The sequence below is a fragment of the Lissotriton helveticus genome, chromosome 6 (genome assembly GCF_964261635.1).
Source record: "Lissotriton helveticus chromosome 6, aLisHel1.1, whole genome shotgun sequence".
Classification (NCBI taxonomy): Eukaryota; Metazoa; Chordata; class Amphibia; order Caudata; family Salamandridae; genus Lissotriton; species Lissotriton helveticus.
This window is the reverse complement of record NC_136067.1, coordinates 478,766,034-478,793,360: the sequence shown is the minus strand read 5'-3', so window position 1 is coordinate 478,793,360 and position 27,327 is coordinate 478,766,034.

Below are 27,327 nucleotides of genomic sequence, written 5' to 3'. Positions count from 1 at the left end.
CAGTTGAAATGAGAATGAGGGGTTGTGAAAGAAGTGAAGTAAAGGAACGGGGTGAAAGAGAGTGAGGCAACATTATAAGTGAGTAAAAAGAGCTGAAAGAGGGTAAAAAAGGAAAGTGAGTGTGAGACAATGGGAATACAATTTAAATTACACAATACAAACTATAGAATAACTTGTACAACATGTTACATAGTTTATTTTTGCTGTTCTCAGAATATATTGAATTTCACTTAAAACAGTGAGTTCAAATTACTCATCATATGACAGCGGGAAAAAAACACAATCTAAAAGATTGTGTTTTTAAAAAAACCTTAAACACTTAAAAATCACAAATGTACACTAATCTTTCATTCACTTACTTTTTCTTTAGGCCAAATAGTATATCATAAAGATCCTTTTCGTTGGAAAGTACTCTGCTGTTCACTAAAAAATCCATTTCATCGACTTTCTAGAAGAAAAGCTCCAAGAACATCTGAAATATTTTCATTATTTTCATATACTTTTTTTTTCAGTCATAACTCTTTGCTTATTCCTTCACTTTTCCTTAAGGCCAAATAGTGTCAGATGTATGAGTATATTTTCAAATTACTTAAAATAAACTCGGAAATTACCGTTTTCCCGACGTTCTGAAAAAAAGGCTCATACAACATTTTCACAATATTTAAATAATCATAATTCTATCTCTGACTCACTCATGTTCATCATTTTATATGATACTGATATCACTTACTATGAGATCCACTTACAGTACCTATATGACAACTCAGTTTTTCATATTATCTTGATCACTTTTATTCAGAATATAATTTTAAACAGCAAACTAACCTTTATTAACTGCTCCCGTCTTCATAGGCCAATTACCTTTACTTAAATTTTGGTTCTAAAAACACTAGGTATGAATTTTTTAAGTCAAAAGGCAAACGTTGTTTGAAAGTCAAATGAGTGTCATTACAGTGGGTCCAACCTTTACGACTTTTTAAATAGCATGTGTAAGGCCCTGATGTTGTTGAAGGACCGTCATGATAAATAATAGCTACAGTTGCAAAGGTTCTTCCTGAAATTGATAACTGAGAAGCCACAACATTTTTAATACAAGTTGACAATTTACTTCCATCAGGTCTACATCGTTGGAACATTAAAATCACATATTTACCATAAGTTTGTAAAAATAATGTGGACAGCATTGCAGACTTACATTGGGTACACACCAAATTGTGATCAGCTGCTTTAACTAGATTATTAAAAGGCACTGATTTGCAGTCTGGTAAACTCAAATATATAAATCTTTCAGTGTCTATTCTAGTACTACTTGATAAACTACAGTTGTCGCAGTCATGCTGCCATTGATAAGAAAGGCTAAAAAGATTTTTTATATCTACACCTTCATCTTCCAAAACATCAAACATATACATTAAAAATTCCTGACAATCCTGCTGAATAATCTGTGAAAATTGATTTTGACCAGAAAATATGTCTAGAAGATTTCTAATTTCTGAAGCACTTTCTATTTTTGCTCTATCACTGCTACATTTCTCAAACACAGAATTCAACAAACAGCAGAATGTTTGATCCCGATTTTCAACAATCTGTTCTTGTAAATTTTGAAGAAAAAAACAACATTAACCACTACATTAGCATAGCAGTTGACACCAGAACTGTTTTCAAACTGAAATCCAACAACATATTCGACAGAATCCTTTTTCTTTCTGCTTACAATTACAGTTTCATCTACTTTTTGTCTTTTTGCTACTACCTCACTGCAATTATTCTCATTTCTTCTTTTTGGGCCTACCACACGTTTTTCAAACAGAGGATATTGAGGCAAATTTGGAGCATACCCTCTTCTTAACCTATTGTATTCTTTAACACAATCTAGATCAGCACAAATCTTTGTTTCATCACACTCAATCAAGTACAATCCTGATAAAGTTCTGACTCGTGATAATGCAACATATGCCATACCGTCTTTAAACACAGAACTTCCAATGTTCACCAAAACACTATCTACACTTAAACCTTCAGATTTATGAATTGTCACTGAATATGCTAAAAAAACAGGAAACTGTTTTCGGCGAACATATAAGTCTTTCACAAGCAAAAATCTAGCTGAACAACGACAATTTTGTTCTATTTCGTCAATGCCATCAAATTTAATTTTTTAAATTTCAATTCCATCTTTATTTTTGTAATTCACAAAACCAACAACATGACCCATTGCTCCATTTACCAGACCTCTTTCAACATTTAAATTCCTTCTCAAAATGATACGACAATTTAAACACACATTCAGAGTCTTTTCAAAACCAGCAGTTTTAGATATAGTCTTCTCTATTGAATCCAATTTTGATTTCAAATTTTCAGACAAAATAATTGTTGCTCCCATATGCTCTATTTTATCTATAGCTTCCAGTTTCACTATGTCTTCATTTTCTAACTTTAACATTTTGTTGTTGAACATGGAACATTCTTTCAGAGTTGGCATCAAACATATGCCAGATTTCTTCTCGTTAATTTTCTTAAAAATATTCTCTGGAAGAATGTTTTCATTTGGGTACAAATTTGAAATTAATCGTCCATGTAACGCTTCTTTCCCATGCTGACTTACTTTTCCAATTCTTACATCTTGTAGAATATTTTTATAATCTTAATCCTTTGCCTGCCGCATATTTTGGAGTAGTTCTGCATATTTGAAATTTAACCATATATTAACGTTTCCAATGCTTCCTAGGCACTTCCTGGTATCTTCATGCGTGACCATTTTAAACACTGGTTGTCCTTTCACTGGAGTCAACTGCAGTAGATCTCCAAAAACAATAATGTGTTTCCCTCCAAATAACACATCATACTCTGTTCTAAGAATTTCTTGCATTCTCAAATGCACAAAAGCAAGCATTAGATTTGAGACCATGCTTACTTCATCAATGATAAGAAGTTTCATTTTCTTCAGGACTCTCGAAACTTAGGAACACGCTCCAGATAGCTTGTGGTATTGCAATTTGTTATCATGCTCCACTGGCAGCATCAGTAAACAATGTAAAGTAATCCCTTTAATATTATGTGCTGCCAGCCCAGTTGGAGCGGTAACAACACAAGATAGCGGTGATTCAGTCCTTTTCTGCAGATAAGTTGCAATTGCTTTAATCAGAAAACTTTTTCCAGTTCCCGCTTCTCCACTCACGTACAGTTGTACAGGCTTAAATGATGTACATGAGCACTCTTTTTTCTCATGACTGAATCCATGTTCAATCTGTTCTGTGACTTTGTCATATATCTGCTTCTGCTCAAGGTTTAGTTGTTTCACCAAATCTTCTAAGTTAACTACATCATCTTGAGCTTGTTCTATAGCTCTTTCCACCTCATCCATGGCTGTGGCAGCTTCATTTTGGATAATTGGTCCTCCTAGTGGATCCTGACTCAATGAAGTAGAACTCTGACTGTCTTGAGAACTGTCTCTAGCAATCTCTACAGCAATTGTGGCTTCTTGCTCTATCTCTTCGTTCAACATTTGCAGATAATTTGGAAAAACAGGACATTCTATGGTATCCTTGGTTGCATTAAAAGAATCTTCGTAACAGAGAAAATCTCCAAGTAGTTCCTCTTCTGTACGCCATGGCTTAAAGAGTTGCAAAAGAGCTAAATAGTAAAATTCCCTTTTCTCTGCATTTTCGCAACTCAATTTTCGATGATTAATCAAATGGCCTTTTCTTTGTTTCACCAGACATCCTTCACATCCAATGACAGCATATATTCCATTATTGATATCTTCTCTGATGTTCCTCTTATAAATATATCTTTGCAGAACTTCATAGAGACAAGCGTTCTCAAGGTAAGGACTTCTATTTGGATAGTATGTATCCAACATGTTTGTCTTCAAAATATCTGTACTTTCTGGTTCTTTCTCCCCCAAATACTCTATTTCTTGTACAGATTTCAAACTCGGTTTCGTGTTGCAGCAAGACCTAGACTCACCCAAATGATGGTTCTAGATTTGGCATATAGACTTGCTGATGACAATCGATCAGAACATTCATATGCTCCAATTTCTCGATGTGACAACATCTTCAGACTGTAACTTGTGGTACTGAAAATTTTGGACCTATGTTATAAATATCGTCATATCATGACGGTTTTGATATCAGCAGACCGAAAATGGCCAGTATACTATGCACAAGCATTTTCGTCATATTCGAGTGACGATTTCACCCTGAAAACGTCATTTTCGTCCTGAACCCTTGGGTTCCATTTTGTGAACAGCAGTCATTTTGTGATTGCCCTAACATAGGCCGGTGACTAAGGCCAAAACGAGTCTAAAGGACACGTACACCTTCGCTGACTCCTGTACGACCTGGGCAAGCTGACTCCACTGCCCAAGGCCAAACCTGTTTGGGCAGTTCCTCTCCCAGTGGCCGGTCGAGATAGTATCAAGGCACAACATGCCATAAACCCTTCACCACACACAAACACTTCCTAATCTTACACACACCTGCCCCTGTTTCTTTCTTTATGACTTGCTTTACGAGGAGGAGGCGCCCGTTTTTATTGGGGTTTCGTCGATATCTGATGAAAATACTAGGCCTTGCCGGGTAATTGATTGTGGGCTGAACAAACTGAAATATGGGCTTGTCATCATGACTCTGCTTTTTCTTTGTAGTGAAAATATGTGAATGATCAATTGTAAAACAAAGAATGTTTGTCTAAAGCATAATATTTTGTATAAAAAGAGAAGGCTGGCTTTGTAAGTTTGAGCAGTGTCCTGAGAATATACACCGTGTTGTACTTCTAGGACGCCTGTTACTTGGTTGCAGCCAATAAACTCGATCTTTGACTTCACCTAGAAGACAGTTTCTGTGTCTGAAACAGGAAGGACCCGAAGTCATAGGGTGCTGTCCCTGGCACCGCTGGGTTACCGGTTCAGTACCGGTTCTGAAAAACCCAGTACTTCAGTTGGCGCCCAACGTGGGGCGATTTCAGCGGTAACGGTCCAAGCCAGAGGTTCGTGAGGAGCTTCGTGTGAAAATTCTGGAGGAAGGCCGCCACTTCATCGACCCCTGCATGTCGACGTGGTCCGAAAGTCTTTGCTGCGAGGTTCCTCGCTTCCAGACGGCTACGAAGGACTGCTGCCCTGACTATCGCCCTGTTTTGGACCCTTGATGACTTGTAGAGCGAAACGATAGACGAGTCTTCTGGTGACGTCATCGATACCTCAGTTAAGTATAAGTGGAGCGTCTCCCAGTCTTTAGTTTGGGTATCCCCTTGGGATCTTTGATTTGGAACTTGCAAGTACCAAAGCCAAGGGACTTGTATATTCACGAGACTATCGTAATCGATAATCCTTTGAAGTTTGAAGCTCGACTAGAGAGCGAAGATGCCTGGTCTTAGCAGACTTGGAAACTTGTTTTGTCTTGGTTGTAATAGGGATTCTCAAATGGAGGACTCGTGTCCGGTTCCTCCGATTGGAACTCCAACATATGAACTATATGTGAAACATGGCGTAGGCCCCATCACATATAATGAAGTATAGATCCGATACACCAGAAAGAATGGTGTTTTAAAATGGCCCCAATATGGTAGTTTTGACACAGAGATATTAGATAATCTAGAGGTTAGACTTTTTAAGAAGAAAGCCCGGCCGGCGATGTTTGATTCTTTCCACCTATGGCGAAAGGAGGCCAAACAGAAAGAAATTAAATTAGCTAAAAAGAATAAAAGAGAAAAGGGTATTTCGATAATGCAAGCTGCTATGCAATATAAAGATGATGAGGAAGAACAAGCGAGTGAACAGTTGCACAGGCAACGTAAAATGGTAATCGATAAATGTTATCCAGTTTTGCCGCCTCTTCAGCAAGATGCAGCAAAAGAACTTGAGAAAGATCCCCTAATGTTGCATTTATTGAGTTCGCCACCCCCCTATGCGCAGAGTGCTACAGCACCTCCGCAACTTTTAGTCGTGCAACCCCCGATTGTTGTGCCTCAAGTTCTTCCACAGCCACCAGCTGCTCTTCAGTTGGCTCCTACTCTTCCGGTGCAGCCTCCTCAAGGGCCACCGGCTTTGACATCTGCTCTGCCTTTACTTCCTACAACTTTGACCACTATATCGACTACCACTCTTGGTATTCCTCCTGACACTGCCTCTGCATCTGCCTTGCCTCACTCTGTTTTTCCGCCTGTCCTTTCATCGGCCTCCCCCTTTGTTCACCAGAGGATGACTAGCACTGTTGCTAGCCTTCTATATCCTCTCTTTGGAGCAACAGGTGTAACCCCTGTCTCAGAGCGTAAACAGTTACGTAGCCTACTGCCTGATTATATCGAGACTGAAACATTGAATTATTTGGCACATAAATGGGTTACTGACCCGGTGAGATATGAGCTAGAGTCTGTTATGGATGTCTTCCATCAGTGGGAAGCACCGAAACAGAGATACGTTTTTGAGAAAATGTGTACTTTTCTTTGTGAGGATTTAGAGGAAAATGATTTAGAGCCTAATCCACCTGAGTTGTGTCGTGTCCGGTTCGACTTTGCAAAAGGCACGATTGTGGGTTCCGATGTTGAGAAAGCAGTTGCGACATTGTTATCATTCAGGAGTGAGGGTGTTTCTCGGTCGTTGTTTGAGTCTGATTCCTCTGTTAAAAAGAAGGTAAGACAGTATCCAATGAGAGAAGTTCCTCCGGTATGGAAGGAAGCAGTGCAGGCTGATGCGGGTCGTAATATTGACGCTGTTCCAGCACACTTTCAGCGTGTTTGGGTACATGTTCCATGGAAAAGAGCTGAAGTCTTGGCCCTTAAACAGACATTGCCTGATCCCCGTAAAAATCCTGCAGGATATTAAAAGGAATTGTCACAGACTGCAGGTTCTTGCAGTATGAATTTAGCCGACATAGACATGTTGTTTGGAAATGTTGTTCCACAGCCTTTATGGGGAAAGATTCGTCATGCGGATCATGATCAAGAGTTAGGTGACTCATGGGCTAATATTAGTGCTGCGAATGACCGACAAGTTGGTGGTGCTAAACCCGATCCTTCAGTAGCAGATCTCCCTGGTAGGATCATTACTTACATGAAGACTTTGATGCCTGCGATGCGGGTGAATTGGGACAAATTGTCTGCGTGTAAGCAGAAGAAAGATGAAACAGTGTCTGATTTTTTCACTAGGTTTGAAGAGACGTTTATCGACCACAGTGGTCAAGATATGAGTACAGAAGGTAGTCAACGGTTGTTCGTTGACAAGTTGGTGCATAATTTGCTCCCTGAGTTATGTAAAAAGTTAAAAGATTCAGAAAGTTCGTGGGCCGTTTCCTCTTCAGCACAGATATTGGCTACTGCACAGTACTACGAAAATAGAGATAAAGATGAGAAGGATAGAGTAGACAAGAAAACAAAAGAGTTAAAAACAAAGGTTCTTTTACAGCAGGCGTACCCGCCTCGTGGTGGTCAGAGTAACTATCAGCAGCCTCAGCAGTTTCAGAGAAACATGCAAAGGACCTAATATCCTCAACAACGCTTTCCTGTAGGCCCTAATCAGTGTGCATATTGTAAAGAGGAGTGCCATTTTAAAAGTAGCTGCCCTGCTTTATTACAGCGTATGAATGGTGTTTCTAGCTCACGAGGTCGAGGTACTCCACAAGCGCCTAGAGGTAGAGGACGTGGAAATTTCCTACAGAACGGGCGATCTTTTCTGCCACAGAACTCAATGAATAGGTTTGATCAGCAGAATAACGTGTCTAGTAGGACAGCTCAGTACTATGCTGATGACTACTATGCAGAAGAGGAGAATATGGAAGGTAATGATTGCTAGGACAGCCATGGACAAAGAGAGGGAGTTGTTTCAGTTCCAGTAGATCAGAGTGGACCTTACATTGAGGTGATTACATCAGGTGTGTCAGAGCCTTTTCTGTTGGATACTGGTGCTACAAAGAGTTCTATTATACACTCTAAACTCCCTGGCGCACCTTTGTCTGGCGAAATGAATGTTTCAGTAGGTTTTTCTGGCGCCCCGGTTAGGAACCCGATTTCTAGTCCTATGTCCCTTTCTGTTGGACCTTGTGAATTAGAAGCACCCCTTATTCTGACAACAAGTTGTAGTGAAACTTGTTGGGAATGGATCTGTTGAAAAGATTGTATGCGACTTTGTATTGTTCTCCTTCAGGAGTACAGCTTACACTAGGTAGGAAAATAGTCTCTCCAATGTATTTGTCGAAGGATAAACTTCCGACAGAGTTGTCGCTTCTTCCGGATATTCTTTGGGCTACTGGTCCTAATGATGTGGGTCTTTTGGAAATACAGCCATATGTTGTGACATTGAAAGTGAATGTTAAAATGCCACGAATTCCCCAATACAAAATATCTAGTGATGGTGAAAAAGCGTTGCTAACGATCATTTATGATTTGATTGAAAAAGATGTAATTGAAGAGACAAGAGGCAACGTTTGCAATAGTCCTGTTCTGCCTGTTCTGAAGCGTACTGATCCTTCTCAGCCACCTGGTTACAGATTTGTGATTGATCTTAGAGAGGTGAATAAAATAGTTGTGCCACAATTCCCAGTTGTCCCTGATATCACTGCCCTATTGACCATGATTCCATCTTCCGCGACTTGGTTCTCAGTGATTGACTTGAAGAATGTGTTCTTCAGCATCCCGATTGCCGAGGAGAGTAGGGATATTTTCGGCTTCAGTTTAGGAGGTCGAAGCTTCCGCTTCAAACGCGCTCCCCAGGGCTACTGTGAAAGTCCATCGATATATAGTCAAGCCTTAAAAGCACAACTTGACACAATTGTTTTACCTGATGGCGCTACACTTATTCAGTACGTTGATGATTTGCTTGTTTCTGCAGATACTGAGAAAATATGTAAAAAAGCCACGTTGTCTGATTAACATCACAAAGTGTCTCTTTCCAAATTGCAATATTGTCGACAAGAAGTGACCTACTTAGGTCATCTCTTATCGAAGGAGGGAAGGAAACTGACCCCAGAAAGAATTCAGGCAATAGCGAAATTGAGTGTGCCTAGGACACAGAGATAAGTGCGTGCTTTCTTGGGTATTACATCATATTGCAGACAATGGATACCGAATTTTTCTTTGTTGGCCAAACCTTTGGTGGCATTAACTTGTAAAGATACACCGAACCCCCTCCCATGGTCTGAAGAGTGTCAGATTTTTTTTCCGAATTGCGCAATGCATTATGTTCGGCTCCTGTGTTGGGGACCCCCGACTACAGTAAGCCCTTTACATTGTATGTCCATGAGAAAGAAGGTTGCGCATTGTCAGTGTTGACACAGTTGTTCGGAAACAGACAGCGTCCATGTGCGTATTTTTCGTCAACTTTGGACCCGGTAGCTAAAGCATTGCCGAGTTGCTTAGGAGCCACAGCAGCAGCAGCTGTTTCTATTCGACAGTCTGCTGGTTTAGTGATGAATAATACATTAATTGTGATGGTTCCACATGCAGTGGACACGTTGTTAAACAGAACCAAGACACAGCACTTAACTAGTGCTCGGTTGTCAGGTTACAAGTTGACACTGTTAGCGAGTCATGTGCACATAAAAAGATGCAACACGCTTAACCCAGCTACGTTGTTGCCGATTGAAACAGAGTTAGATACCTCTGAACAGCATGATTGTTTTCTCAGAACAGAAGAAGAAACGAAAGGGAGAATAGACCTTCAGGACACTCCTCTTGTGAAGTGTGATGGTACCTTATGGGTGGATGGTTCATGGTTCAAGCTTCCGAATGGTGATACGACTACAGCATATGCTGTCATGACTTTGCATACGATTGTTGAAGCTGCACGTATCCCACATAATTCAGCTCAAGCAGCAGAGTTGATTGCACTTACAAGAGTGTGTGTGTTGTCGAAAGGAATGAAAGTGACCATATATACCGACAGCCAGTATGCGGTTGGTGTGGCTCACAGTGTTGGATGATTGTGGAAAGAACGTGGGTTCCTGACTTCGCATGGAACTAAGATTCAGCATGGTCAATTGGTGAATGAGCTCCTTGAATCACTTACTTTGCCATTACAAGTTGCGATTGTAAAATGCAGTGCACACAAGAAAGTGATTGATGATGTTGGTCGTGGAAATGCATTTGCTGATGAAACTGCAAAGGAAACAGCAAGGGATGTGATGAGTCGAATGTATGTTGCGGGCCCTGCAAGATGGATTGGTGACGTGGGAATGTGTGAAGACACGATAGAGAGTGTGAAGTCTATTCAAGCTGAAGCTACAGAGAAAGAATTGAGTGTGTGGAGAGAAAGTACGGGTAAATTGGATGCCAATGGTTGTTGGGTTGAATTGTCAGAACATCAGAGATGGTTGTTACCCGATGCGTATGTGCTTGCAGTGGTTACAATGGCCCATGGAATGGCTCACATCAGTGTGAAAGGGATTTGTAAGTTGTTGGCTCCAGTATGGGAAAATGCTGGAATTCCTAAGTGTGCAGAGAATGTGGTCAAGAATTGTATGGTGTGTCTGAAATACAATCCTGGTAGGGGAACCCCAACTCCAGCTGGTCATTTTGCGCCTCCAACGTATCCGTTCGAGGTTTTGCAGCGAGATTTCATCCACATGGAAAGGTGCAACAATTTGAAATACGTACTCGTTGTTGTTTGTGCATTTATGAGATGGGTAGAAGCATATCCCCTGAAGGACAACACTGCGATGTCCACAGCTAAAGCCCTTGTCAGAGAGTTCTTCCCTAGGTTTGGAATGCCGAGAATGGTCTGGAGTGACAATGGGAGTGAATTTGTGGGTCGAGTGATGAAGAAAGTATGTGAAGTGCTAGGCATCCAACAAAAATTCCACGCTGCAAATCACCCCCAATCAGCTGGACTAGTAGAATGCTACAATGGCACGTTAAAACTAAAATTGGCCAAGATTCAAGCAAGCTCTGGTCTTAAATGGCCTGACGCTCTGCCTTTAGCACTCCTATCAACAAGATTGACTGTGCTTTCGCGAGTGGGACTTAGTCCGTATGAAATAGTGTCCGGCCAACATATGGGGAGTGCCAAGGTCGAAAAAATTCAGTGAAATCGAACACCCTGTACTGCTTGATTACTTGTATGAATTGATGGCTAAATTGCGTGTTTTGCACCAACAGGTTTACGATACTCTGCCTCAGGTCTCTGAAGCTGAAGGACATCTGATCGATCCTGGATCCTGGGTGCTGGTCAAGAATTTCCAGCGAACAAAGAATGACCAGCCCCGGTGGTGGGTCCCTTTGCCTCTGCCGTACGACCGGTGGGTCCAGGAGGGTGTCGCCGACTCAGAGGCTGAAACTGTGCCTCGTTTTCTACCTTTCAGTGATGCACGCATAAAAGGAACAATTTCTGAACAAGAAAGTGACAATCGTTTGCAGGAAGCTGTGCCACCGCCAATTCGATTGGACACTACAGAGCCTGAACTCCTGTTTCAAGATCAGACAGTATCTGGGAAGCAACGCTATAATCTGAGGCCGAGAACTATGGACAAATAAAAATTTCCTTTTCTTTGCTAAATTTTGAAAGTGCAGCTCTCTCATCTGAGAAACTTTTTTATTTTTGTTTTTCGAACCACCATCCGGGTTCAGCTGTAGGGTCGCGGTTGCCCAAGTCTTTGGGGTGCAGCTGAAGACGTTAGGTCGACAGTTCTGGTTGGTCTAAGGGAGTTGCCCTAGACAGACAGAAGCATCCCTTAGCATAGAACACCCTACCATCGCGAGCAGCATTTTAGAGAGGATGGAGTTTTTCGAGATGGAGAGACCTGCCAAACAAATGAACTTTAAGACTACAATTTGCAGAATGATGACCAAGAAACGTTTTTTGATACTATGCATTTTCATGTTGTTCAGTGTTATGATGTTTTTAATAGGATATGTTTTATTCTCTTTTCGAGTGACATTTGCACCCACTACATCGCCCATACCTCCTCCTACTGTTTCCTCGCATTCTTTCCACCCTTTTCCTGAACATGAACCCGCTAGGAGATTAGAGTTTATTAATAACTCCTTCGTTCAGCTTTTGCACCAACACCAACTAGTAATGAACACGACTAACTGTTGGGTGTGTGGTCTTATGCCTCACACAACGGATAAAGGTATCCCTTATCTGGTCCTGCCTTTCAGCCATAATGGTTCCATGTGGGCATACAGAACAATGTTCATCTACGCACACGAAGTCTACCCCCTACGTTCTGTGGAAGATAATCCTAAGAATAGTGCTCTAGTTAAGGGTATAGTAGATATGATTAGGGAAGATATTTCCTATGAGACTATCCAGAGAGACGAGACACTAGTATATATAGGATGGAACGTGACCGGATATGGAGTTACCCTGAGTGAGAAACAGCAAGCTAAGAGATCCTCCCCGATTTGGATTGTACCCCATCAGGGTCACCTATGTCTGCAAGGTAATGGCAAGAATCCCAGAGCTCAGTTAGGGAAGAGTACCTGCACTGAAACGTACGTTTTTGCATCTCAGACTTCCCCTTCTTTCCTAGCAGCTAAGGGTACCTATTTCATCTGCCATGATAGAGCCTATACGTGGTTGCCCCCTGACTTTTTGGGCACATGTTTTGTTTCGTTCCTGTTGCCTCCCACCTACACCGCTGCGGCAGATTATCACAAGACAAGGATAGTTAGAGGTGTCTTCAGTGAAGAAGACACTGCAGGACAAGAATTGGGAGACTTCTTCTAGGGTTTTCTGCCGTTTTGGGTACCCATGGTTAACAGCAGGAACATAAGGCAATTGACCAGGGTGGTCGAATCCATTGTAGATGAAACTGCCGGTGCCCTTAGTAACTTTACCGCTGAGCTCCAGTCGGATCGTCTTATGACCCTTCAGAACAGGGTCGCGTTAGACGTCATACTTGCAGACCGAGGTGGGGTATGTAGAGTGATCCAATCGAGTTGCTGTGTTCTCATTCCAGATAACGCTCCAACAGTGTACCAGGCCATTTCCAAACTGCATAAGATTTCCGAATCTATTCATGTGGATAAAGGAGATTGGTCGTTGATGGGATGGTTCTGGGAACTGATATCCGCCTGGGGATGGAAAATTCTGATGGTCATTGGGATGATCTTAGCCATTCTTTTCCTGTTCTGTCTGTGCGTACAGTGTGCTCCTGCAATATGTGGCCTCTGTGCCACATCACGTATAAGGAAACCTGTATTGAGGGACGAGCTAAGTAATAGGATGATGCTACAGCAACATCTCAATGACTTTATGAATATAGACCTGGACTCAGATTAGCATGAGTATAGGTTATTGCCTATGTAAGGGCAAAAGGAGGGTCTGTGGTACTGAAAATGTTGGACCTATGTTATAAACATCGTCATATCATGACGATTTTGATATCAGCAGACCGAAAATGGCCAGTATACTATGCACAAGCATTTTCGTCATATTCGAGTGACGATTTCACCCTGAAAACGTCCTTTTCGTCCTGAACCCTTGGGTTCCATTTTGTGAACGGCAGCGATTTTGTGATTGCCCTCACATAGGCCGGTGACTAAGGCCAAAACGAGTCTAAAGGACACGTACACCTTCGCTGACTCCTGCACGACCTGGGCAAGCTGACTCCACTGACCAAGGCCAAACCTGTTTGGGCAGTTCCTCTCCCAGTGGCCGGTCGAGATAGTATCAAGGCACAACATGCCATAAACCCTTCACCACACACAAACCCTTCCTAATCTTACACACACCTGCCCCTGTTTCTTTCTTTATGACTTGCTTTACGAGGAGGAGGTGCCTGTTTTTATTGGGGTTTTGTCGATATCTGATGAAAATACTAGGCCTTGCCGGGTAATTGATTGTGGGCTGAACAAACTGAAATATGGGCTTGTCATCATGACCTGCTTCTTCTTTGTAGTGAAAATATGTGAATGATCAATTGTAAAACAAAGAATGTTTGTCTAAAGCATAATATTTTGTATAAAAAGAGAAGGCTGGCTTTGTAAGTTTGAGCAGTCTCCTGAGAATATACACTGTGTTGTACTTCTAGGACGCCTGTTACTTGGTTGTAGCCAATAAACTCGATCTTTGACTTCACCTAGAAGACTCTGAGTTTCTGTGTCTGAAACAGGAAGGACCCGAAGTCATAGGGTGTTGTCCCTGGCACCGCTGGGTTACCGGTTCTGTACCGGTTCTGAAAAACCAAGTACTTCAAACTGTATCATTTCTTGCTTAGACTCTTTTCATGTGAAATGTCCTCCCACATTTCCTTCAGTTCTGTCTTTTCTTTTTTTGTGATGTAAGACGTCACATATCTAGCCACAGCAATAGAGTTGTCAGCAACAAACTGAATATCCATGTTAGCATTCCACATGGACAAAATCACTGGGTTGTAGTCGTTGATGTACTTGGACTCTTCATTTCTTTTTAAATTGTATGTATTTTTTGGTGATTTCCTCGTCACAGTATGTCGCAGAGAAGACATCAAATTATTTACTCTTCCTTTAGAAATCACTGGTCGTGGAAACGCGAAATGACATTTTGTATAGAACTTGTCCTTGTTTCTGAATTTTCGACGACAGTACTTTTCACAACGATGGGATTGAAAGCGTAAAACTTGTTGCCTTAAACTGTTTTCTTCGCTACTTTTCGGAACAGCACATGTTGAATATTCTTCAATGAAGCTCATCACTGTCTCATCCGAATCTGTTCCAAATTTGGGTGCATCTTTAATCCACAACAACATATGTATATGAGGAGCAGTTCTCGCTTGATACTCCTTTCTCCAAAAGAAATCCAAAACCTCTCCAAGGGGAGGATTATTTTTGTTGGTAATAAAAGACATCATAGCTTCAAATCTATGATTGAAATATCTGCATACATTCACTGGATCCAAAGAACACAGTTCTCCAGCAGCTTTGAGTTCTATATTTTGTATATTTGCATTTGCCTCTCGTAGAAATTGAAGTAAGTCGTCCCATGCATACTCAGCACAGCTAAGAGTGAGGAAACATGTAGGAGTTCCTAAGTTTCTTAGCATACATTTCAATTCCCCATGACGACGGTACCAATACTCGTTTGTACCACGCTGACATGCCATGAGATTGATTAGATGAGATTGCAAAATATTATCTTGCAGATTGACTTTCTCCATAAAGACCCTTGCTGAAACATTTTGCAGATGTGCTCCACTTTTCAGTATATGGTTTACTGCATAAGAAAGCCCAGACAAGTCACTTTCATACAGTAGATGAAACAAATATGGGATGCATTGACGAAACCTTGGATCTTCAGCATATAATCTTAAAGTTCGATATTCAGATGCAGGAATTTGAAGGGGTCGATCGTCATATCGTCCACCTTGACCTGTTGGAAATAAATGTGGAAAACAACGAGCTTCCAAACTTTCTTCCCATACACTAATGGGACCTCCTTTTGCTGCCTTCATTTGAAACAAGTCAATTGCATTCCCCATCACTTCTTTGGAATGCAAAGGATGAACAGTATAATGTTCATATATTTCTTCACTTCTAGACACATCAACTTTTTCAATTTGGTCAGCTGAAGAATCACTGTCTTCATCTGCAGCTGTTACCCCTGCTCCAACACATACATGTTTGTAGTACTCATTGTTTTTGACCAAATACAACGTTGCCTTTTTGACTTTCCTAACATCCACTAAATCTTGCCAGATTTTTTTACTCTTTGTCGGAACCCCATTAACTAGAATAACCAGAGGTTCCTCTTCCACTTTCTCTACACCAATTGTATCAATATTTTTCTTGAAATCTAGAGGCAAATAAACAACTCTTTCCTTTAATCCTCTCTGTAAATCCGAAGGAGGCAATTTCCCTATCTTAGGCTCCATGCGAACAATTGCCTGAAAAGGATGGACACATTGAATCAAAATAGACTCATATGTATTTAAATCCATCAATTCAGGAGGAATGTCTACCAACTCCAGATTATTATGAACAGCTCCAGCAGGCATTCTGTTTTGATTTAATTTATCATAACAATATTTACAAATATGCTGATCAGAACTCAAATCAAAAGAATTCTCCACCCACAAAGAAGTGGCAAAATCCTTTCACTCATAATTATTTATCTTTTCACTTTTTACGTATAAATCAACTAATCTAGTTTGATGCTTATAATGAGTTCGTCGACAACACACACAAGTAAAATTCGGCCTTTCACTTGATTTCACCTTAAACCTGGTAATAATTTCCTGGTCAAACTTTTCTGTACTTGAAATCTGTACATTGTCTTCCACATTACCTTGAATTTCTGTGTCAATTTCTACACTGTCCTCTTTATCACCAAAATAAAAAATCTCGATTTCTTCACAAATCTTCTTCACATCTAATTCAGTTCCATGCAAAAGAGCAGTGTTTAATTGTTTAAGCTTAAGTGCTGGACTTTTTTCATAATACAACCTTCTCACTAATTTCCTCATTTTGTTATGATGCACTGCTAACATCCTAAAATGATAAAAAAACACTCTGACATACTTTTCTAGAAAGACAAGCCAGTGAATGCCCTTGCAAACCTGTGTTTTCTCTCACTCTACAAGGATCTAAGTCTTGCAACATCTTCATTTTCTGTTTTAGAATTTTCTTACTATATGTACGTAAGAAATTACAAAACAAATCGATTGATTCCTGTCGCACACTACAAATACTACTACACTTCTAAGTGTACACTGGACCCTTAGTACGTCTCCCTAAAACTTCATCAGTTAACACCTCTTCTGGTTCTCTAGGCACAAGTTTCTCTTTTTCAATTGGACAACCGTCTTTCACCTCATATGCTCGACCACTGGTGTCAACTGCATGCACTAAATCATTCTCCTGAAAGTAACTCTCCTCATTAAAAAATGGCTCACAACTTGAACTGTGCATCCATTCTCCAGAAAAAACTTTACAAAAATTAGTCCGATTAATTACTCTTTTCCATTTACTGTTTGATTTGAAAACATCAATTGTCTTGTTAAGTGTCCTAATTCTATTGATTATTAAAATAAATATTTTTTTCTTAACTTCAAAAGCCTGATCAACAATCTTCACTACACTTTTCTTTTTCTTATAAAAAGCAGATCTCTGTTTACCTTTTTTAATATTTTTTAACAAATTTTAAACCACCCTATTGCGAAACATTCATTTACGAATGTCCCTAAATTGATTTTGCCTTCTATTCCTATACATATTATTGTCTCCTGCTGCAGAGGTAACATTTTTTCGGAATCTCTCCTTCCTCTTCAAATTTGCTCTCTCCTTCTTTTTTTCTACATTCTGTCCAACATTTTTTTTTATCTACATATGTTCCGTAAGAAAGACTTAGTAGTCTTACCAGGAGCTTTTTTCCTGTTTTTTGAAGTATTTGTTGTAGGAGACTGCTTTAATTCCGTTGCTGTTTTTGATTTTTTCCGCTTATCATCTTTTCGTCTCCTTCCCCTTGAGGGCATATTTCCTTACTATTGAAATCTTGATTTTAATCTGTGGAAAACAAAAACAAAAAATAATCATTATAGACCACTATTACCAACCAACAAAACAATGACAATAAGCAAACAATATAAACACTATAATACTTATACATATGACCTTATCTCTGTTTTTTAAATATAATTCTAAAAAAATATTTTGGGCACATGAATTGGTTTTACATTATTGACAAGGATTAGATAGTATCTGCATGATTAAAAAAATATATTTGCACATTTCACAATCATATCACCTGTGTTTCCTCAGATTAGTAAGCAGATTGTACACATGAGGTAAGGACTGTCCTGGGGAGCATAGATGGTGAGGCCGGTGTCTAAGAGTGCACTGGACTGCACTTCATGAAGCCTATCCCCCACTGCACTCTTAGACACAGCCCTCACCTCCTTTCCACCCCTGGACAGACCTCTCTTCCATTACACTCTTCAACACAGGCATCACCTCCTATGCACCCCTGGACAATCCTCACATTATCTACAACCCTGAATAGACCTCAACTCATCTGCACCATTCGACAGGCCTCAGTTCATCTACACCCCTGGACACGCCTCATCTCATCTGCACCCTGTTACCATCAATTATACTCAATGTATTGAGGCCTGTCGAAGGGGCACAGATAAGATAATGTTTGTCTAAGGGTCAGAGGAGGTAAGTCCTCTCAATTGCACTCATGGACACAGGCCTCAACTCATTTGCGCCCCTGGACATGCCTCACCTCATCTGCACAATCCACTTCCTAATTTGAGGAAACACAGGTAACTTACATTTCCTCTCTCTTGCAAACATTCCTACCAAGCATTACCAAAAAAATGACACAAACCTACAGCAAAGAAGCTCAGTCTGCTTCCTAACCTGAGGTAACACAGGTGACATGATTGGGAAAAGTTAAAATATTTTTATGTAATCATGCACACAATATTTATTCCTTCTCAAAAATGTAAAAGCCATTGATTTGCCCCAAAATCGTTTTTTTAATAATATTTTAGAAACAGAGCGCAGGTCCTCTGTAAAAGCATTCCATTTCAGTACTGAAAACTCACTATTTTACAAAATACATTTCCTCTCTATTGCAAACATTCCTACCAAGCATTACCAAAAAATGACACAAACCAACAGCAAAGAAGCTCAGTCTGCTTCCTAATCTGAGGTAACACAACTGACCTGATTGTGAAAGGTTCAAATATTTTTATGTAATCACGCACACACTATTTACTCCTTCTCAAAAATGTAAAAGCCATTAATTTGCCCCAAATTCGTTTTTTGAATAACATTTTAGAAACAGAACGCAGGTCCTATGTACAAGCATTCCATTTCAGTACTGAAAACTCACTATTTTACAAAATACATTTCCTCTCTCTTGCAAACATTCCTACCAAGCATTACCAAAAAAATGACACAAACCAACAGCAAAGAAAGTCAGTCTGCTTCCTAATCTGAGGTAATACAGGTGACATGATTGTGAAAGGTTCAAATATTTTTATGTAATCATGCACACACTATTTATTCCTTCTCAAAAATGTAAAAGCCATTTATTTGCCCCAAAATCATTTTTTGAATAACATTTTAGAAACAGAGCACAGGTCCTATGTACAAACATTCAATTTCACTACTGAAACCCATTGATTTGCCTCAAAATCATTTTTGTAATAACATTTTAGAAACAGAGCGCAGGTCCTATGTACAACCATTCAACTTCACTACTGAAACCTCACTATTTCACAAAATAAAAATCCTCTACCTTGCAAATGTAGATACCAAGCATTAGCAAAAAGCATGACACAAACCAACAGCAAAGAAGCTCAGAGCCTCATTTATGAGGCCCTGGGTCAGTTTTGCACTGGTGATGCGTCACTTTTTGTGACGCATCGGCGGCATAAAACATGTGCCTTGTTGCGCCGTATTTAAAAAATGACGCATCTAGGTAGATGCGTCACTTTTTAAACCCCTGCGCCACATTATACCTGCGTCAGGTATAATATATGCAGAGGGGGCGTTCCCCCGTAAAAAAACTCGTAATAGTGACGCAGTGAAATCTATGAGATTTCACTGCTTCACTTTTAGGACGCTGTTACGTCAAAATCTTCGCCTGCCTCACAGCAGGCGTAAGACTGACGCAAACCCTTTCACATGGGCTTTTCCCATTTGAAAGGATGCATTGCTGGAGTTGCGTCACTTTTGTGACACACTCCAGCAATGCGTCACTTTTGCGCTTACAGATACGTCAGAAATACTGACTTATCTGTAACTCCTTGCGACATGATGCGTCATACATTAAATATGACGCATCATTGGTGTCGCAAGGAGTGCGCAGTGAAAACTGACACATCGCTGTTTTCATAAATAAGGCCCTCAGTGTGCTTCCTAATCTGAGGTAACACAGGTGACATGATTGTGAAAGGTTCAAATATTTTTATATAATCATGCACACACTATTTATTCCTTCTCAAAAATGTAAAAGCCATTGATTTGCCCCAAAATCGTTTTTTGAATAACATTTTAGAAACAGAGCGCAGGTCCTATGTACAAACATTCCATTTCAGTTATGAAAACTCACTATTTTACAAAATACATTTCCTCTCTATTGCAAACATTCCTACCAAGCATTACCCAAAAAATGACACAAACCAACAGCAAAGAAGCTCAGTCTGCTTCCTAATCTGAGGTAACACAGGTGACATGATTGCAAGAGGTTCAAATATTTTTATGTAATCATGCACACACTATTTATTCCTTCTCAAAAATGTAAAAGCCATTGATTTGCCCGAAAATCGTTTTTCCAATAACATTTTAGAAACAGAGCGCAGGTCCTATGTACAAGCATTCCATTTCAATTCTGAGAAATCACTATTTTACAAAATACATTACCTCTCTCTTGCAAACATACCTACCAAGCAATACCAAAAAAATGACACAAACCAACAGCAAAGAAGTTCAGTCTGCTTCCTAATCTGAGGTAACACAGGTGACATGATTGCAAGAGGTTCAAATATTTTTATGTAATCATGCACACACTATTTATTCCTTCTCAAAAATGTAAAAGCCATTGATTTGCCCGAAAATCGTTTTTCCAATAACATTTTAGAAACAGAGCGCAGGTCCTATGTACAAGCATTCCATTTCAATTCTGAGAAATCACTATTTTACAAAATACATTACCTCTCTCTTGCAAACATACCTACCAAGCATTACCAAAAAAATTACACAAACCAACAGCAAAGAAGCTCAGTCTGCTTCCTAATCTGAGGTAACACAGGTGACATGATTGTGAAAGGTTCAAATATTTTCATGTAATCATGAACACAATATTTATTCCTTCTCAAAAATGTAAAAGCCATTGATTTCCCCCAAAATCGTTTTTTGAATAACATTTTAGAAACAGAGCGCAGGTCCTATGTACACGCATTCCATTTCAGTTATGAAAACTCACTATTTTACAAAATACATTTCCTCTCTATTGCAAACATTCCTACCAAGCATTACCCAAAAAATGACACAAACTAACAGCAAAGAAGCTCAGTCTGCTTCCTAATCTGAGGTAACACAGGTGACATGATTGCAAGAGGTTCAAATATTTTTATGTAATCATGCACACACTATTTATTCCTTCTCAAAAATGTAAAAGCCATTGATTTGCCCCCAAATCGTTTTTTGAATAACATTTTAGAAACAGAGCGCAGGTCCTATCTACAAGCATTCCATTTCAGTACTGAAAACTCACTATTTTACAAAATACATTTCCTCTCTATTGCAAACATTCCTACCAAGCATTACCAAAAAATGACACAAAACAACAGCAAAGAAGCTCAGTCTGCTTCCTAATCTGACGTAACACAGGTGACATGATTGTGAAAGGTTCAAATATTTTTATGTAATCATGCACACACTATTTATTCCTTCTCAAAAATGTAAAAGCCATTGATTTGCCCCAAAATGGTTTTTTTTAATAACATTTTAGAAACAGAGCGCAGGTCCTATGTACAAGCATTCCATTTCAGTACTGAAAACTCACTATTTAACAAAATACATTTCCTCTCTATTGCAAACATTCCTACCAAGCATTACCAAAAAAATGACACAAACCAACAGCAAAGAAGCTCAGTATGCTTCCTAATCTAAACTCTCTATCTAAAATGAATGAATCATAACTCACCTTTACAAATGCTTTGGGAGATTGAGAACAGTGTCAGATATACACACCAATATTTCTTTAGCAGAGCAAAAGGTATGTACTCCAGGCACTGCAGCCATGAATGGCACAGAAAACCTCTAATTCTACACACATATCCCTCATGTTAACCAATGAAAACTCTTCCCTCTCTATTTTCAAACCAACACCCTTCCCCCCTCAGCCCTTTCTGCCTGTTACCATAGCAACTCCCTCCTCACTCACCTCTCAGGGTTAAAAGTTTATTCTACAATGTAGCAATTGAACTTAGCAAGGATGTTTGACCTCTCAATACACCAGCTTATAAGGTGCAATTTAGCTCTTTTCAGAGCTACCCTACCTCTGATCACTCAAAACGATTACTTTTCTGTAACTTTTTTCACTATTTTTCACCAAAGTACGCTCCCCGGTACGCTCCCCGGTACACTTACCGGGCGCTCCCCCCGCGAAAAAGTTTTTTTGGCCTACATTGGCCTCCTAAGACCCCCTCAGAAAACCTAGGGGATCAGGGGGTGTCTACCTTACCCCCTTTTACCCATTCCCAACGTTGTTTGTCCTCCATCTTGTGTCTCAATTCTTCCGAAACACAAGATGGAAGACTCCCGTTGCGCTTACCGGTACGCGTACCGGGGCGCTCACCGGTAAGCGCTCCCAAAAAAATGTAAAAGTTAATTTACATAAAAACCTCTGTAGAGATGTTCACCAAATATCGAATAGGCCATTCTACATACCAGTCCCTACCATTTTCCCAAATTTGATGGAATTCCATTAAGCCATTTGGCCTGTAGCCCTGTCTAAATATCCTGAGGTAAATATCATGACAAAAACACATCTGAAGTGTTAGGATTTACAACCAATTAAAATGTTACTTTCATTTTCTACTTTTTTTCCTGACATTTGATTGGTTATGTACATGAATATAAATGAAAAAAGAGGGAAACACAGCCATTTTGACTACAACTACCTAAGGTACATCTTGAAAGGATTTTCAAATTTTTTCTTCTGCGCCTCTCTCAAAAGTAAGTTGTTAATTTGTAAGGAGCACTTTAAATTAATTAGTAAAATTGTTTTCTAATAGTTATTTATTGTCCCTCTGTTATAGTTATAGCTTGAGATACGCTTCTCTATTATATTTATGGATTAAGTTAGGCTTCTCTAGTATAATTATGATTTTACTTAGGCTTCATCACATGCACTTTTTAATAGTTCTACTTCCTGCCTGATACCATACACTGCCCAAAGATAACTTCACTGTTAAAAACTCAGAAGTACCTGTCTGAACTTAAACCTAACAGTGCCCTATCTCTACTGATATATTTATTTTTTATGCAATTTACAGCAACAAAATGGAAGGAGAACAAAAGAAATTTAATATTTCATTCGAAATTGATCTCGAGAACAACCCAGAGGAAGAGATTGATGATTTAGACTTTTTGGATCAGTCTCTTGATCAAGAGTTTCTTAAATGTCTGGAAGAAATGGAATCATGGAATCCAAATGAGGACATTCCTGACGAAATAATGTTGGAAGTGTTATTATATTTTGAAAAATCAGAGCAATACATTTTTATTTAATAATTAAAAATTGTTCCAGACATTATTCTTTTTTATATGTAATTCATGAAATAGTACCAAAATGAATATAATATAATGTGAGACTTATAGTATACTGTGCAACTTTTTAATGTTACATAGTAATTTTGCTCATAGTTACTTCCTTTCTCCCACTATATTATCTCCAATGTGTATTTGACATCTCTTTTTCATCTCCTACTTCCATGTTGTTTCTACTTTCCTGACAAACTATGGTATGGATTCCATATACCACAATAACTTCTGTAACAACATGCAAATTATCTACAGAGGAGACGATCTACATTGAATTTAAAACTCTGCATTGGTACCTACATGCTCTTACTTATATCACCCACACAACACAACAACTCTATGCAGAGCTACCCTACCTCTAAGCACTTTAAATTATTATTTTACTGTTTCACTGGGTTTTCACCATGGTACGCTCCCTGGTACGTGTGTGGGGGGGTGAGGTGTGTGTGGGTGATGTGTGGGGTGTGTCTGTGAGGTGTGTGTGTGTGTGGGGGGGTGAGGTATGTGTGTGGGTGTAGGTGTGTGGGGTGTGTGGGTGTTGGTGGGGGTGTGGGTGTGTAAGGTGTGTGTGTGGGTGTGTGGAATGTGTGGGTGTGTGTGTGTGGGTGTGTGTGGGTGTGTGGGATGTGTGGGTGTGTATGTGTGTGTGTGGGGGGTGTGTCTGTGGGGTGTGTTTGTGTGTGTAGGATATGTGGGTGTGTGTGGGGTGTGTGTATGGGGTGTGTGGGTGTGTGGGGTGTGTGGGAGTGTGGCTGGCGGTGTGGGTGTGTGTGTATGCTGTGTATGTGGGGTGTGTGGGTGTGGGTGGGATGTGTGGCTGTGAGGGGGGGTGGGTGTGTGTGTGGGGGGTGTGTGTGTGGATGTGTGTGTGTGTGAGGGTGTGTGTGGGTGTGTGGGGTTGTGGGATGTGTGTGTGGGTGTGTGTGTGTGTGTGTGTTTGAGAGAGAGGTGTGTGTGTGGTGTGTGTGTGTGTGGGGTGTATGTCAGAGGTGTGTGTGTGGGGGGGTGTGAGGTGTGTGTGTGGGATGTGTGGGGTGTGTCTGTGAGGTGTGTGTGTGTGCGTGTGGGGGGGTGAGGTGTGGGGGGGTGTAGGTGTGTGGGGTGTGTGGGTGTGGGTGGGGGTGTGGATGTGTAAGGTGTGTGTGTGGGTGTGGGTGAGTGGGGTGTTTGGGTGTGGGTGGAGGTGTGGGTGTGTGAGGTGTGTGTGGGGGGTTTGTGGGTGTGGGGGTGTGGGGGTTATGTGTGTGGGGTGTGTGTGTGTGTGTGGGATGTGTGGGTGTGTGAGGAGTGTGTGTGTGGGTGTGTGTGTGGGGTGTGTGCGTGTGGGTGTGTGTGGGATGTACTTTTAGGTACCAAAATCAGCCACAGAACCCAAAAGCTCTTTTCAGAGCTACCCTACCTCTGATCACTCAAAATGATTATTTTACACTAACTTTTTTCACTATTTTTCACCAAAGTACGCTCCCCGGTACGCTCCCCTGTGCGCGTACCGGGCGCTCCCCCCGCGAAAATCGAAAAAAAATTAAAAAAATGTTTGTCCTGTGGGACCCTTTTATGGCCCCCACATCAAACCTAGGGGATCAGGGGGGGTCTACCCTGACCTCTTTTGGTCATTTCCCCCTTTGTTTTTGCCACCTCTTGTGTCTCGATCCTACCGAGACACAAGATGGCGGCCGCTCCGGACTGTTTGGAATGTTTACAGACACCCGAGACCCAATCAGCTTTCCGCGCACAACGCTCCCTGGTGCGCGTACCGGGGCGCGCTTACAGATATATATATTTTTTTAACCTAAATTACTCAAAATCCTCTGGAGCACATATCTTGAGACATAGCAAAGGCACATTGGGCTACCTGTCCCTACAATTATGCCAAGTTTGGTGAAAATCCATTCAGCCGTTCGAGCTAAAAGTCAGTCCAACCGCCCTATGGAAATTAACATGGGGAAAACACGTTTTGGGACCCCCTTTTATCTCGGCCCCCGCTTGACAAATCCCCCCCAAACTTTCAGGAAAGGAGCGGAGCGCAGCGAGGCAGATTTGAGGAAAATTACAGGCAGATCCCTCAATCTGCGCCAAAGTTATTCCCAATAGAATGTTGCGGATTTCCTATGGAAAACAATTCTAACTATAACTACCTACTCTCGACCGCCAGTAGGTAATATATATATATAAATATATATATATATATATATATATATATATATATATATATATATATACACAAAAAAAGAAGGAGAGACCTCTGGGTTGTTCTCAAGTTTAGGTGGAAAGCAGCCCCTGTTAGAGCACTCTCAACACCAGTGACACTCTAGATCTGCTCACCTCAAATGTCTGTTTTTCTATCAAAGTTTTTAAGCATAGGATTAGCACAGTGCTATCCACGCCGAGATGGAAAATGACAAAGCCTTTTGCAATTTATACAGCAAAGTCTTTAAGCATAGGACTAGTACAGTGCTGTCCTTGCCGAGCTGTAAAATTGCAAAAGCCATTTATCATTCTCATTATTTTCTTTATTTCGGCTTGAATTGCCATAAACGAATCACAAAACAATTTCATATAAAAAACACATTCGAGTCACAATTTTCATTTCATAAAAAAACAACTAACACTGTTGTGATCTGGTAAAATCGATACAGTCAAAAACGTGTTTTAAAACAGAACATCATCACATTGACCTAATTAACATTAATCGAAAAGCGCATCTTGAAACACACCAATTAACCCTTTGTCATTACAACTTTAAACCCTTTTTCCTACGCACAAAGTAAATAGAAAGCAGAAATCTGCTGATGCTAAACACTATAGTTTGGGTTGTGTCTGTCTTGAACATTCTCAATGCCATTTCGCATGACCTTAGTCCCAAAAGATTACATATGGGTTTAATCCATTTCCTTCTGGCCAACACATAGGCTGTGCAGAAAAAAAGGATATGGAGATCATCCTCCTTGGAATTGCCTTCGCACATAGTGCAAATTCCATCTGTCGTTGTTACCCCATCAGCCCGTTTTCTTGCCCAGCGTGCAAGGGTTGATTTGGTCATAAGGTTACTGTATCTTAGTTTCATATAAAGGGTTTTTGCAAGTGGGGGCTCAATTTCGTCAAGGAAGGTCTCTAAAAGAGACTCGTCCTTGAAACTTAAAAATGTATTTACTAGGGTCCCCCCATTATTCCCGTTAGATATTTGATTGTTGATAAAACCCCAAAAAGCCCTTTTCACAATTAGTTTTGAATTTGGCGGTAACCCTTCCAGGTTTTTCCAAAATTGCTTTAGTCCAATTTTATTAAACCACAATCTGACATGTTTTAGCCATAGGTTGGTATTCGATATGTTCAAGCACAATATCTCTTTTAGCCCATTCCTATAGTCGAGCAATTCAGGTGTCTGCCACAATCTCACTCAGAACATTAGTGGCCGGACAATAGTATAGTGATCAGTCCTTTTGACATTTAGGTCCAACTGAGGGCCCTTACCAAACTTCTCATAAATTTATTGTCCATAATATTAAATACATCCTTTGACATGGGGCCCCAGATCTCAGCACTATAAAGGGCTGCTGCTTGAACTTTAAATTTGAATAACTCTACTACAGGTAACACAGCTTTACTAGTGCTTAGGCTTTGCTTCTTAAGGATAGGTTTTACGTTCTGTGTGTCTATTAGCTTGCTTTTTTCAATTTGAGAGCTCCATGTAAAGTTGGAATCGATCGTGACCCCCAAGTAATACAATTTTTTAACCGATTCCAATTTTAGGCCATTTAAAGTTAGACAACCTTTATCTGGTTTAACAGGATTTAGGGCCATGCATTTAGTTTTTTCCCGTTGATTTCTAAGCCTTTCTTATTACAATAATCACTAAAAGAATTAAGCAATGCCTGGAGACCTTTCTTAGTTTGCGAAATTAAAATGGTATCATCCGCTAATAATAACGCGGATACCTTTTCTCCATTTAATTTAGGTGAGTCATTTTTACAACCCTCTAGGTGTGCTGGAATGTCATTCACAAAGAGGAAAATAATGTAGGGGCCAGAACGCAACCTTGGCGGACGCCGCGCTCGATAGGTATTTTCTGGGTTAACTTCCCCTTTGGGCCCCATTTCATTTTTGCAAAATTCCTGGCATGTAACTCAATTA